Here is a 16,596-nt window from a genome sequence, read left to right as displayed (position 1 = left end):
ATATATATATATATATATATATATATATATATATATATATATATATATATATATATATATATATATATATATATATATATATATATATATATATATATATATATATATATATATATATATATATATATATATATATATATATATATATATAGGGCATATCATATGAGAATGACATATTTATATGAGAATGTGAGAATGAATCTGAACCATTGGATTTTAAAATAAATGGTGGAGATTATGAGTGAATCTTTTTTTCTCTCTCCTGTATCTTGAAATAAATGAAGTATGAGAGAGAAGAAAAAGATTCACTCATAATCTCCACCATTTATTTTAAAATCCAATGGTTCGGATTCATTCTCATATTCTCATATAAATATGTCATTCTCATATGATATGCCCTATATATATATATATATATATATATATATATATATATATATATATATATATATATATATATATATATATATATATATATATATATCCAGTGAGAACTGATATCTTTTATGAGAAACGAGAACGGTTAATATCAACCACTTGATTTAATTAACGCTTAAGATTTAATAATTGCATATAAAGGGATTGTATTGAATCTTTTCTATAATATATCATAAAAATAAAATCTTTCCAAAAATATTTTTCAATATATATTTAATTTTACCATTAACATATAAATTTTAATTTTTTCATGATATCTATTACAATTTTTTTTAAACTATCGTCATCCTTTATAACTATTGCAAAATAAAATCATATTTTTTATTGTTATGAAACTCTGTTATTATTTATTTTACTTAAATATACATGTCTAAAATATATAATTTTTTTTGCTATTATTATTTATTGAATTGTTACATAGTTCCAAATATTATAATTTACTAAAAAAATCATATACTATATTTTTGTTGTATTGTTAAGAATTTATTTTGATATTTTAATTTGAATTATTTATTTCTTAAAAAATTATATTTTATTTTTACAATTTTTACCATGGTGACTATTTTAAATAAATTTTTATTATTATTATTATTATTATTATTATTATTATATTTAAATAATCGGGGCCTCTTTTGGATATTGGCAAACTAGAAATTTTAGTCTTATTATTTATTTAATTTTTTTTATATGAAATTATTATACATATTGAAAAATATTTTCATTCTTGCAATAATAATAATTTTATACTGAAAAATTGAATAAATAATAAGATTAATTATAATTTACTAATAGTTAAGAGGGGTCATAATTATTAAATTATTATAACAATAGTATAAATTGTGACCCTCTTACCTAAAGTTTGTAAAATAATAACAATTATTAAAATATTAACAATAATATATATTAGGTGAATTATTAATTTAAAATATATATTAACAATGTATGATAATTTCATATAAAAAAATTATAAATAATAAGACTAAAATTTATAGTTTGCCAATATCCAAAAGAGGCCACAATTATTAAATATTATAATATTAATAATAAAATTTATTTAAAATAGTCACCCTGGTAAAAATTGTAAAAATAAAATATAATTTTTTAAGAAATAAATAATCCAAATTAAAATATCAAAATAAATTCTTAACAATACAACAAAAATATAGTATATATTTTTTTTAGTAAATAATAATATTTGGAACTCCCTAACAATTCAATAAATAATAATAGCAAAACAAATTATATATTTTAGACATGTATATTTAAGTAAAATAAATAATAACAGAGTTTCGTAACAATAAAAAATGATTTTATTTTGCAAATAGTTATAAGGGATGACGGTAGTTTAAAAAAAAATTGTAATAGATATCATGAAAAAATTAAAAATTTTATGTTAGTGGTAAAATTAAATATATATTGAAAAATATTTTTGGAAAGATTTTATTTTTATGAAAATTTTAAATATTATATATTATAGAAAAGATTCAATACAATCCTCTTTATATGGAATTATTAAATCTTAAGCGTTAATTAAATCAGATGGTTGATATTGATAGTTCTCGTTTCTCATAAAAGATATCAGTTCTCACCGGATACGCTCTCATATATATATATATATATATATATATATATATATATATATATATATATATATATATATATATATATATATATATATATATATATATATATATATATATATATATATATATATATATATATATATATATATATATATATATATATATATATATATATATATATATGGGGACGACTCAAGTGAGAACACTTGGTTATTATGAGAAATGAGAACAATGAATCACGATCATTAAATTTTGATTTTATTGATTTTAAAGGACTGGATTGGTTTCTCTTTCTATGTTGATTTAAAATAAATATTAAGGATTATAGAAAGAGAAACCAATCAAATCCATTAAAATCAACAAAATCAAAATTTAATGGTCGTGATTCATTGTTCTCATTTCTCATAATAACCAAGTGTTCTCACTTGAGTCGTCCCCTATATATATATATATATATATATATATATATATATATATATATATATATATATATATATATATATATATATATATATATATATATATATATATATATATACACACACACACTGTTGACAAGTCATATTTTGAACTTATGATTTATGGTTTATAGCTTTTAAGTTCCTATGATAATAAAAGACGTGTTTGATAAAAATCTTTTTATCATGAGTTTATAACTTATTTTACTAGCATAATTTATTTTCAGATATTATTTTAAATAGCATTTTTACTTATAATTTTTTTTTGCATTAATACCCTTACAAATTTTAATTATTTTAAATGTTCATTTAATTATTAATTAAAAAATATCTTTTTATGTCATATAGATCCAAATATCTTTAAATGACTTATGGTAGATTTGACACTAGACCAATATTCTTCTGGAATGATTCCTTCTAGTTTCTTTTTCGAACATTTGTTTAGGATGTATGTTGCAGTCGACACAACTTCACCACAAAATTCCTTAGGTAAATGCTTGCCTTTCAACATACTTCTTGTAACACCCCATTTCTACCCGGCAAATATATAAAAAAATCAGAGTTTTCAAAAATTCTCAATAAACAAATGAGGCGTCACATAATTAAAACAAAACTAATCACCTCGTCGCATACGGCGGATACATAGCACTTTTGAAACAAAATAACTTATTTTATTAAAACACAGCAGAATCACTTAAACAAGTATTCAATAAAATATCTTCAGTTAACTTATCATTTTGTTCAACCAAGATAACACAATTAAACAACAACATCATGAATGACATAAATCGTTCCCCCCAGAGTGCTACGTATCAGAGCGACAACCGACTCGAGTAACGACAACTAAATCTTCATATTTGAATACCTGCACGTTACCAATATAAAGGCAACGGCGAAACAAGAGAAAAGGGTGAGATATCAAATCATATAAGTGGGCATATGATAAATTGCATGCTAGGATTCAGACATATAAAATCATCACATCACAAGTATCAATAGTGATAACACGATTTTATATCGTATATTTAGCCTAAAATCCATAGATATTTATAGCATTTTCCGTTTATTATGTTAATTTATTATGATATTACGCGTGTATTTGCTTTGTTTCAGGTTTTACACTTCAATTACGACTATTTGCGAAAAGGAAAGAAAATTGAGCTTAAATGACCAATATTTATGCCTAAAAGATGAAAAGGGAGTGCTGAAGTAAAAGAAGGGTGCAATTAGGACCCAAAAGGCCCAAAAGAGATATTCAGCCCACCATGAATCGAAAGGCGCGTGGCCCAGACCTGCAAGCAAGTGGAGACGCACGTCTCCACGTTCTCTTCAACCACGTCACCAAGAGGAGACGCCCGTCTCCAACTGCCCAAGATTTTCTCCACTTGAGACGCACGTCTCAAGTCTTCCTGAAGAAACGGAGACCCACGTCTCCACGCCCAGTCTGCAGAAAGTTCCTCAATTCACGGATTCCAACTGCAAACCTCCTCCTATAAATAGGACCTGCTATCCCACTTCCAAAGGGTCCGATTTCCTGCCAACGAAGTGCTGCCGAAATTGTACCGCGAACTGCTTTTTCTTATTCTGTTTTCATTTAGCCGTCTATTTTCTCACAACGATTTCTACACTGGAAATTGTTGTGAACTTTTCATAGATCTAGCCTTACGTTAGATTTATCGCTTTATTTCCTTGTTTTTATTTTCTGCCATTTAAATTCCGAAGAACGATCCAGCCAACCTGTGGTGGAAGTTCGAGTACTTCAAGATTCAATTCAATCCAGATTTATTTTAATTCAGGTTTTTATTTACCGCCTTATTTATATTATTTATCTGCATGATATATTATATGCCATTTAATATGCTTATTATTATGAACCGAACCGATATATGTATGTTTAATCGTATTGATATGTCTGGCTAAAATATTAAAGGTGTCGGTATGTAAAGTAAGTTAACCGTAGGGGTCCGAAATAAATTGGCTTAAATTATGTTTTATTAATTATCACTTATTTTTGGTTTATATGTCTAGTTTAATTAGTAAGTCTTAAAACCAATAGAGCGAAAGTTTGAGGGATTAGGACGGTCAAAGGTTAAAATCAATAGAGCGAAAGTTTGAGATCTTTAACTGGATAGTAGACATAGGACATTAGTTTTAAGGATGGCGAAAGCGTATTAAAACTAATTGGAACTTATTTATTTTCAAAAATTGTTTTTACACTCGAGCGGGATGGCGAAAGCGTACGTTAGGGGTATTAGCTTGCTCCGAGTCAACAGAGCGAAAGTTTGAGATTAGGAGATTTAAATAGATAACAACCTCGTAAAATAGACATTTTATTAATTACATTGTTTCCAAAAAGCTCTTCTAAAATCTAATGGGATGGCGAAAGCGTACATTAGGATTAGGATAGTAGTCTGAATCAACAGAGCGAAAGTTTGAGACGAGGATTTTTAATCAATTGGAATTAGTAAAGATTTTTAATTTAATTATGCAAAAGCCAATGAACCTTCGGATTACCTTTAGTTAAACGAAATACATACTGATACCTGTCTTTTATTATTATTCTTTATTTGCTCACAATCACTTTCCCTTAGGAACAATCGAAATTTTAGTACTCCTAGCTTTACATAGTAACCTTAGATAACGGTAGATCGATTCATAGTCCCTGTGGATTCGATATCTTTTAAAACTACACGACACGACTGTGCACTTGCAGTTATCAGATTTATAGACACGTAAAGTCGCGATCAAGTTTTTGGCGCCGTTGCCGGGGACTATTTAAGTCGATATCGTAACTCACTGTTACACCGTAGAGACTAGGATAATTCTTCCCTCTCTTTTTGAACGATTGTATGCCAAATACTCGTTCACAAGGAGGAGACTTAATACAACGAATTAACGAGATCGAACGTTTCATTAACGTTAAACGTCGAGCTCGCAACCTTCCCGAAGTAGCAGAAATTCCGATTAATCAGGAATTGAATTTTACTGATCAAATCAATCAAATCACCCCGAAGTTAGAGATGGCTGCTATTCGTCCTCTTAGAGACTATGCCGCTCCTTCACGCGCTGAACCGCATTCAAGTATCGCACCACCTGCGATTGAAGCAAACAATTTCGAACTGAAACCTTCACTGGTCCAAGCTGTTCAACAGAATCAATTCTCTGGAAGCCCTGTAGACGACCCCAATCTCCATTTATCTGTGTTCGTGCAATACACCGACACTATCAAAGCCAACAACGTTAGTTCCGAAGCTATTCGATTACGCCTTTTCCCTTTCTCCTTGAGAGATAGAGCGAGAGCGTGGCTTCAATCCCTGCCTTCCAATTCCATAACTACGTGGGACGAATTGAAGAGAGTTTTCTTAGCAAGATACTTTCCGCCTAGCAAGACTGCTATGCTTAGAGGTCAAATCAACGGATTTACCCAGAAAGATAACGAATCGCTCTTCGAAGCTTGGGAACGTTACAAGGACATGCTTAGAATATGCCCTCATCATGGACTCGAACCATGGCTGATCATCCATACCTTTTATGGTGGTCTCTTATATAACACTAAAATGACTATAGATGCCGCTGCTGGCGGAGCATTAATGGACAAACCCCATGATGAAGCATACAAACTCATAGAGAACATGGCACAAAACCATTACCAATGGGGAGGAGAACGCGCCGCTCTAGAGAAAGCCCAAACCAAAGGAGGAATGTACGAAATTAGTGGTATAGACCGCGTTAACGCTAAAGTAGACGCTTTAACTCAAAAGATCGAGAATTTGACCATCACTCCTTCAGCCACCGCTGCCGCTGTAGCACCTAACTGCGAGATTTGTGGATTGACTGGGCATGTAGTTGCTGAATGCCAACTCTTGACTGGAGTCCCATCTGATCAAGTAAATTACGCTCAAGGAAACCCTTATTCTAACACGTACAACCCTGGATGGAAAAACCACCCGAACTTTTCTTATAAGAACAACAATGCGTTGTACGCGCCTGGACAAGCACCTGCTGTACCACCTGGCTACCAAAAAGCGCCTGTAGCTGCTCAAAACACCCCTAGGAAGTCAAACCTAGAAATCATGATGGAGAACTTTATAGCTTCCCAACAACAAACCAATAAAGACTTCCTGAATCAAAACATCCACAATAGCGAGCAACTAAAACAACTATCGAACAAAGTAGATGCTTTAGCTACGCATAACAAAATGTTAGAAACTCAAATCTCACAAGTAGCTCAACAACAAGCACCTACTGCTGCCCCTGCTGGCACGTTTCCTGCTCAACCACAACCTAATCCTAAAGGACATGCGAACGCGATAACACTACGAAGTGGAACTAATTACGATGGACCCATAGATCCTAGAACCCAAAACGTACCCATGTCACAACAAGAGCCAAAGGAAACCCAAAAGAAAACAACCGACGAACAAACTGCTAAGACTGATAAGAACAATAACGAAGTGGAACCCGAAAAAGAGAAACCTTATGTTCCACCACCACCTTATAAGCCACCAATTCCTTACCCTCAAAGATTAGCCAAATCAAAAACCGAAGCGCAATTTAAAAGATTTGTAGAACTTCTGAAGCAATTAAACATAACCATACCATTCACAGAAGCCATAACTGAGATGCCTTCGTACGCTAAGTTCTTAAAAGAAATCTTATCAAACAAAAAGAAACTCGAGGATAACGAAACTATAACGCTTACCGCTGAATGTAGCGCTATCATCCAAAACAACATGCCTCCAAAACTGAAAGACCCTGGTAGTTTCTCTATACCCTGCGTAATTGGAAAAACCATCATAGAGAAAGCCTTGTGCGATTTAGGAGCTAGCGTTAGTTTGATGCCTCTTTCAACCTGTAAGAAACTCAATCTGGGTGAGCTTAAAGCAACAAGAATGTCCCTTCAACTAGCAGACCGTTCAGTTAAATATCCTGTAGGAATGTTAGAGAATATCCCTGTTCGTGTAGGTCAATTCTACATCCCAACTGACTTCATCATTATGGATATCCAAGAAGATTCTAACATCCCGATCATTTTAGGAAGACCATTTTTAGCGACCGCTGGTGCAATTATAGATGTAAAGCGAGGAAAGCTTACTTTCGAAGTAGGAGAAGAGAAAATAGAATTTATCCTTTCCCAATTCCTAAAAGCACCTTCTATAATTGACACATGCTGTTCTGCTGACATAATCGACGAGTGTGTCAAGGAAATAAAATCCGAACCAAATAAGGAAACCGAAACCCTAAGAATTCCTATGCCGCCAATTTTTGAAGATGACAACTGGCGTGAGGAATATCAAGATAACCACCTGAGTGAATGCTTAGCTTTAACCCCTGATCCTATACCTGGACCTAAGAAACCCGCTATAGAGCTGAAGACACTTCCTACCGATCTTAGATACGAATTTCTAGACGAAGAACTAAACCGACCAGTTATAGTGAACGCCAACTTAGGACGAACCGAGACTGAAAAATTACTTAATGTCCTAAGAAAATACCCTACCGCTTTAGGATACAACATATCAGATCTGAAAGGTATAAGCCCTTCTCTGTGTATGCACCGCATTATGCTCGAAGACGATAGTAAAACCTCTAGGGAACATCAAAGGCGAATAAATCCTATTATGAGCGATGTGGTTAAAAAGGAAATCCAAAAACTGCTAGAAGCTGGAATAATATATCCTATATCCGATAGTAAATGGGTTAGCCCTGTTCACGTCGTACCAAAGAAAGGAGGAGTCACTGTAATCACTAACGCAAAAGGAGAATCTGTAGCACAACGTACCCAAACTGGATGGAGGATGTGCATTGACTATAGGAAGCTAAATAAAGCTACCCGAAAAGACCATTTCCCTTTACCTTTCATAGATCAAATGCTCGAACGCCTAGCTAAACACTCACATTTTTGTTATCTGGATGGATACTCCGGATTTTTCCAAATTCCTATCCACCCTGACGACCAAGAGAAGACCACATTCACCTGTCCTTATGGTACATTCGCTTATAGACGAATGCCTTTTGGACTCTGCAATGCACCCGCGACCTTCCAAAGATGCATGATGGCAATATTTGCCGACTTCCTAGATGGAATAATGGAGGTCTTTATGGACGACTTCTCTGTCTGTGGAGGAAGTTTTGAAACATGTTTAGAAAACCTTGAAATGGTGCTTAAACGATGCGTAAGCGTAAACCTAGTCCTTAATTGGGAAAAATGCCATTTCATGGTTCGACAAGGAATTGTACTTGGACACATCGTATCCGATAGAGGAATCGAAGTTGATAAAGCAAAAATCGAAATTATCGAAAACCTTCAACCTCCCAAAACCGTTAGAGAAATAAGAAGTTTTCTAGGACATGCTGGTTTTTACCGACGCTTCATTAAGGATTTCTCTAAAATAACCAAACCCTTAACTGAACTACTCATGAAAGACGCCGAATTTATTTTCACCGATAAATGCACTGAAGCATTTCAAACGCTTAAACAAGCATTGATCTCTGCGCCAATTATGCAACCTCCCGACTGGAATGAGCCTTTCGAAATAATGTGTGACGCAAGTGATTATGCTGTAGGAGCCGTTCTAGGACAAAGAAAGGATAAGAAACTACATGTCATATATTATGCGAGTAGAACCCTAGACGAAGCTCAGATGAATTATGCCACGACAGAAAAAGAATTATTAGCTGTCGTATTCGCATTAGACAAATTCCGTTCTTACCTGGTAGGAGCCAAAATAATCATATACACTGACCACGCCGCCATTAGGTACCTCCTAACCAAAAAGGACGCTAAACCAAGACTTTTGAGATGGATCTTGTTACTACAAGAATTCGACCTGGAAATTAAAGATAAGAAAGGCACTGAAAATGTCGTAGCAGATCACCTCTCTCGATTGGAAAATCTGAAACCCGAACAAGTACCAATTGACGATGATTTCCCTTATGAAAGACTCATCGCCCAATTAGAAGCAAATGAATTCGAACCATACCGTCCAAACTCTGAAATCGAGAAATTAGCTGAAATAGCTTTAGCCCGATCTGACGCACCTTGGTATGCAGATTTCGTAAATTACCTAGCTGCTGGTGTGCTTCCTCCTGATCTAAGCTACCAACAGAAGAAGAAATTCTTCCATGACCTAAAACATTACTATTGGGACGACCCACTCCTTTTCAAAAGAGGCCCCGATGGAATCTTTAGACGTTGTGTACCCGAGGAAGAGATAAGAAGCATAATAACACATTGTCATTCTGCACCGTGTGGAGGACACCATAGCACATCTAGAACCTGCGCCAAAATCCTTCAATCTGGACTTTTCTGGCCCAACCTGTGGAAAGACGTCCATTTTGCTGTACTAAGCTGTGATAGATGCCAACGAACTGGAAACATTTCAAGACGCGATGAAATGCCTCAAAAAGGCATTCTAGAAGTAGAAATATTTGACGTCTGGGGAATAGACTTCATGGGACCGTTTCCGTCATCGTTTGGAAATCAATATATACTCGTAGCCGTCGATTACGTTTCAAAATGGATAGAAGCTATTGCTTCTCCTACAAACGATACACGAGTAGTTATTAAACTTTTCAAAAACGTCATCTTTCCTAGGTTCGGTGTGCCAAGATTGGTAATTAGCGATGGTGGTTCCCATTTCATTTCAAGAATACTTGAGAAACTCCTTCGAAAATATGGAGTAAATCATCGAATAGCCACACCATACCATCCACAAACAAGCGGTCAAGTAGAAGTATCTAACCGCGAAATAAAACAAATATTGGAGAAAACTGTTGCTATATCTAGGAAAGATTGGTCAACCAAGCTAAATGAAGCTTTATGGGCTTATAGAACAGCTTTCAAAACTCCAATAGGAACTACCCCATTCAAACTCGTTTATGGAAAATCATGCCACCTACCAGTAGAGTTAGAACATAAAGCCTATTGGGCCATTAAGAACTTAAACCTAAACTACACTGCCGCTGGTGAGAAACGACTTCTAGACATAAACGAATTAGAAGAACTTAGACAAGACGCTTACGAAAACGCCAAAATCTATAAAGAGCGAACGAAAAAATGGCACGACAAGCGTATATCTAGGAAAAATTTTAGCATAGGCGATAAAGTGCTCTTATTTAATTCTAGACTAAAATTATTTCCTGGTAAGTTACGATCTAGATGGTCTGGCCCTTTCGAAATAACTAACATATTTCCGAGTGGAGCGATAGAAATCAAAGGAGAAACCGTCAAACCTTTTGTCGTAAATGGGCAACGTCTTAAGTATTACCATCATCTCGAATACGATGAAAACATTGAAGTTTTTAAACTTGACGAACTGCCCGCTCTTTCGAAAAAATAGTTTTCTATTTTAAAATCGTCGAGCTTACGACATTAAACAAAGCGCTTGGTGGGAGACAACCCACATTTATTTATTCTTTTTATTTTTTATTTTATTCTATTTTATTTTTAAAATTTTTTAATATTTAATTTCCATTTTAACTATTCTATTTTTAATTATTCTAGATTTTAATTTTCTTACTATTTTTCATACATCTTATAATAACTATTATAATTATAGCCGCCTTCTTCATTCGAGAAAATACTTCCTTTTTATAATTATAATTATTATTATAACTTGTTTTATTTAATTTTATTTTATTTTTTTTAAATGAACACTAGCCTAGTTCTAATTTAATCTTAATATTTTCAACTTCTAGGTTTTTCATTTAACTACTAACTACGATGCAAGAAGCTGATAATATGGAAGTTGTGTTCCGTGGTAGAGGACAAGAAGCAAGATTTAACAAGCTGGCTGGAAGACACATGGAGTTGACTTGCTATCCTCACCAACCAACTATGGTGAAGCTAGGTATCGAAGAAAGCATCCTACACCTGCTTAACCAAATCGGTTGGACTGGTTCTCACTTGTTCCGCAAGTTTAGCACTTATCGGAAGCTCACTCTGGAATTCTTGAGCTCCCTGACCTATCTTCCAAACTGTGGACAAGGACTGAAAAAAGGAGTTATTCTCTTTAGACTCTTTGGTATGGAGTTTAATTTCTGCATCCGAGATTTTGCTGAAATGTTAGAACTACCTCATGGACTTGATGCATGATAAGTGCCAAAATATACTTATTTTGTGTATGTAAATAGTGGCACTTATCGATACTTTTGTTAATATCATTTGAATAATTCCCCGTTTTGTGTATAAATACGTATACTTTGTGAATAGTTGTATTTTCATATACTTTTATACCATTTGATAGTTTTTTCTTTGTTTTTATAGGTATTCATGCTTATTGGAGCCTTGAGGAATAAAGTGTCAAAGGCACGACTTCAATTTCGCAGTTTTGGTGCAAGCCCGCTTAGCCACCATCAAGCGGACTTCCAAAGACTCAAAATAAGGTTGACCAAAATCATCATTTTGGTTTCCATTCATTAATTATTGGATAGAGCATTGAATAAGCTTTCCAACGCTTCAAACCGGGCGCAATTCGGAGTTACGGTTCTCGAGTTATGGCGAAAACAAAATCTGATTTTTAGCAGACTCCGCTAAGCGGAGGGGGTCCGCTGAGCGGAGCTCCAGCGGAGCAAATCAGCGTCTGGAAGCAATTTTGAGTCCGCTGAGCGGAGGGGGTCCGCTAAGCGGACCTGCTAAGACAGCAGCTCGTTAAAAGGGGCCAAAAACACATTTTTAGGTCATGGGTTGGGTATTTTTGAGTCCCAACACCATCAACTTCATTCTTAGATCAAAATTAGCTTAGAAAACAACTTCGGAGGTTGCATAAGGATGATCGGGGGTGGATTGAGCGTCGAACGGAGCTGACAAACCGAGAGATTTTCGGTTCATTTCTCTTCTTCTTTGTGTATTTCTCTTTGGTTGGGTTTTGTTTGTATATTTACTCGAATCTTATGTATATTTACCGATTATAATGTTATGTTTAACTTGCTTTACGAATCTGTGTTGATGTTATCCTGGATTTTTGCTCTATGCTGGGGATTTGGGGTGCTTTAGAGATAAACTTCTTGAATCCTTATCTAGGATGATTATCTGTTGGTTCTGAACTCTAGAGATAGATTTAGAGCTAGCATTCACTGTTTGTATCTGTACTTAATGCTTTCGTGTTTGAGCGGCGCGCGAGAGATCGCCGACGCGAGAATACGGATGTTCTCGTGACTTCGCGTTAAAGATAACCTTAGTTATGAGATGATCTCATTTGTGCTCCAGAGATGGGCGCTTATGTGAGAGATACGTGATGACATAGATGAGTATCGTAGGTTGAGTATAACGGGTTGGTAAGTGTATGTTTGTGAAGAGTGGATATATTTACATTCCTGATAAGTTCTTTCTCTTCTAAGAATGTGTTTATTCTTACCTGTCTATATCTTTGTTTACTTTTTGCTCATTCAATCCCGAGCTCGAAACCGTAGAAACTGTTGAATGGCATCTCTCCATCTCTAAGGACGATAATTCCCGGATCAATATTTCCAAATCTTTCTTTTGTTGCTTGCCCTATACTGCAGTCAACAAAATGGCGCCGTTGCGGGGGATGGTTGTGATTGCATCGCAATAGTTTATATGGTCTTTAGCTTTGTATATATCGTATATATTGTATAGTTTCACTTGTATATTTTCACTTGTATATGTTTACTTGTTTACATTCACAAATTTTTCCTTTTTGTATGATAATAGTTATTTGTGTTCCATACTTGTGCATATGTGTTGGTTTGTGTACATAATTGTATACTTGCGTTTTCTTTTATGTTTGTATAATTGTTGTATATATTTGTACCCATAACGTTTGTTAAGTGCTTTGGTTAGGACACTTTCTTTAGGCTTGTGCGGTGAGATGTCACGATGGCATGACGAGAGGAGGCTACTTTCCAAACACCGAAACAATAAAGGCGTCGAGCTAACGACGTAAAACAAGCGCTTGTTGGGAGGCACCCCAACGGTTGTAAATGTTGTTTATATTTCTGTTAATGAGGTATTTAGGTGAAGTGGTGAGTGATTAGAACAGCTGGTGCAGTTCTGATTTTTCTGGTTTTTCTTTCATCCGCTAAGCGAGCCTAGCTCCGCTAAGCGATGACAGTAAAATTTTGTTTTTCTGCTCTGTACCAGTGGGGTTCCCATTCCACCTGGTTCACTCATTTTTCCCACTTTCACCAAGGCTAAATAGTAGTATATATTAGTTTTCTTTTTCTAATTCTTTTGTTGGTTGTTTGTACTTAAATTTTGTCGGTAATTCAAAGATTTTTGAGGAGATTTTCCAAAGCTTGCGTGTTTCAACTTGCGGATGTATGGTAGGATATTGTTTTTGAAGTCGTATCATTCAAGGTACTCATTTATCGCTTTCTATAGCATAACATGTTTAGGAAACTTTTCATTTGTACAATTACCATACAATTCATTCTTTTGCATTACTTGCTTATTGATTGAATCACTTTAGTTCCCAAACCATAAATGTGAGGAAGCTTTCCATTGTTTACATATGCTGGAGGCCACAATCTTTGTTTTAACTAGATTTTATTATGCTTAATCTTTTTTTTTATGTTGATTTTATGAAAGCATGAAAAGGATCAAGGCATTTTGTTTCATTTTGAGCACAACTACCAAAACCAAATAGTCAATTCACCTTGTGAGTGTGTGATCATTTGTTACCCCTTTTAAGCCTTTTTGTCAATGTCCATGTTGTTTTTGCTAAATGCTTATCTTTGAGTGTTTAGTTGTCATTTTTGCATGGATGATTGATTCTTTGTTTTCTTGAACCGTCAACCATGATTTTTGTTATGAATTTTTACCTTGCCTTAGAAAGTATGGAGTATTCATATGATGGTGTGGTTGAATTCAAGTTGGGGAGAGAAATGGTTGCTACTTATTTGGTTGTTGCTATGAGGTTGAAAAGAAAGAAAAAAGAAAAAAAATGTGAAAAAGAAAGAAAAGAAAAAGAAAGAAAAAAATGTGAAAAAGTTTTGAAAAACAAAAAGAAAAAAGAAGCGAATAATTATTAGTATGGTGTTTTGGTTGTGACAACTTAGAATAAGGAAGAAGGTTAATCGAGATTTTGTTGTTTGAATCTTTGGTGGATTGATCACTCCCTTAGGTTTAGGCAAGTTTGTGTTTCGATTAGCCTTAGGATATATCCCTTGTTTGTTAACCAAGCCACATTACAACCTTGAAAAGCCCTTGTGATCTTGCTTTTGTATCTTCAATGTGATTTTTGGATGAATGCATAATTTAATCTTTTGTTTGCAAGATTGTTGGATGAGTGTTAAAAGTCCTCATTTTTGTGTGTTCTTCATCCATTGATGAATTTTTGCTAGGTGTGATTCATGATGTGAGCATGTATTGCTTTAGAATGTTTAGTATGCTTTTTGCACTTAGGATTTGTTTCGTTTACATGTTGTCGTTGTAGGATAGTGGTAAGTATTTACTTTGTTTATACGTTTTTGTATTGAGCCATACATTTGTTTTTGGTTTTTAAAACTTGTTGATTCACAATTCTTTGGTTTATTACTTTTTATTCTTTGATTTATTTGACATTGTTTGAGGACAAACAAAGTTTCAAGTTGGGGAGAGTTTGATAAGTGCCAAAATATACTTATTTTGTGTATGTAAATAGTGGCACTTATCGATACTTTTGTTAATATCATTTGAATAATTCCCCGTTTTGTGTATAAATACGTATACTTTGTGAATAGTTGTATTTTCATATACTTTTATACCATTTGATAGTTTTTTCTTTGTTTTTATAGGTATTCATGCTTATTGGAGCCTTGAGGAATAAAGTGTCAAAGGCACGACTTCAATTTCGCAGTTTTGGTGCAAGCCCGCTTAGCCACCATCAAGCGGACTTCCAAAGACTCAAAATAAGGTTGACCAAAATCATCATTTTGGTTTCCATTCATTAATTATTGGATAGAGCATTGAATAAGCTTTCCAACGCTTCAAACCGGGCGCAATTCGGAGTTACGGTTCTCGAGTTATGGCGAAAACAAAATCTGATTTTTAGCAGACTCCGCTAAGCGGAGGGGGTCCGCTGAGCGGAGCTCCAGCGGAGCAAATCAGCGTCTGGAAGCAATTTTGAGTCCGCTGAGCGGAGGGGGTCCGCTAAGCGGACCTGCTAAGACAGCAGCTCGTTAAAAGGGGCCAAAAACACATTTTTAGGTCATGGGTTGGGTATTTTTGAGTCCCAACACCATCAACTTCATTCTTAGATCAAAATTAGCTTAGAAAACAACTTCGGAGGTTGCATAAGGATGATCGGGGGTGGATTGAGCGTCGAACGGAGCTGACAAACCGAGAGATTTTCGGTTCATTTCTCTTCTTCTTTGTGTATTTCTCTTTGGTTGGGTTTTGTTTGTATATTTACTCGAATCTTATGTATATTTACCGATTATAATGTTATGTTTAACTTGCTTTACGAATCTGTGTTGATGTTATCCTGGATTTTTGCTCTATGCTGGGGATTTGGGGTGCTTTAGAGATAAACTTCTTGAATCCTTATCTAGGATGATTATCTGTTGGTTCTGAACTCTAGAGATAGATTTAGAGCTAGCATTCACTGTTTGTATCTGTACTTAATGCTTTCGTGTTTGAGCGGCGCGCGAGAGATCGCCGACGCGAGAATACGGATGTTCTCGTGACTTCGCGTTAGAGATAACCTTAGTTATGAGATGATCTCATTTGTGCTCCAGAGATGGGCGCTTATGTGAGAGATACGTGATGACATAGATGAGTATCGTAGGTTGAGTATAACGGGTTGGTAAGTGTATGTTTGTGAAGAGTGGATATATTTACATTCCTGATAAGTTCTTTCTCTTCTAAGAATGTGTTTATTCTTACCTGTCTATATCTTTGTTTACTTTTTGCTCATTCAATCCCGAGCTCGAAACCGTAGAAACTGTTGAATGGCATCTCTCCATCTCTGAGGACGATAATTCCCGGATCAATATTTCCAAATCTTTCTTTTGTTGCTTGCCCTATACTGCAGTCAACAATGCATACGCCCAAGTAGCTGAAGAAAATCTTCCATACTGGGAGCTGGAAAAATACTGGGGCAAAATCACTGGAAACGACAACCCTGAAGAGAATGAATTTCAATCTGAGAACATCCACAACCCTGCTTTCCGCT

General features: G+C 34.6%; 1 non-coding gene across 1 annotated transcript; it reads right to left on the bottom strand.

Annotated features, from left to right (window-relative positions):
- Nucleotides 1-5,874: 5,874 nt before the first annotated feature.
- On the bottom strand, nt 5,875-5,981 carry LOC131654334 (small nucleolar RNA R71). Its single transcript, XR_009299375.1, has one exon. It is a non-coding gene; the product is annotated as a small nucleolar RNA R71 (small nucleolar RNA).
- Nucleotides 5,982-16,596: the final 10,615 nt, after the last annotated feature.

Source organism: Vicia villosa, linkage group LG2 (genome assembly GCF_029867415.1).
Source record: "Vicia villosa cultivar HV-30 ecotype Madison, WI linkage group LG2, Vvil1.0, whole genome shotgun sequence".
Lineage (NCBI taxonomy): Eukaryota > Viridiplantae > Streptophyta > Magnoliopsida > Fabales > Fabaceae > Vicia > Vicia villosa.
This window is presented reverse-complemented; position numbering and strand designations above follow the sequence as displayed.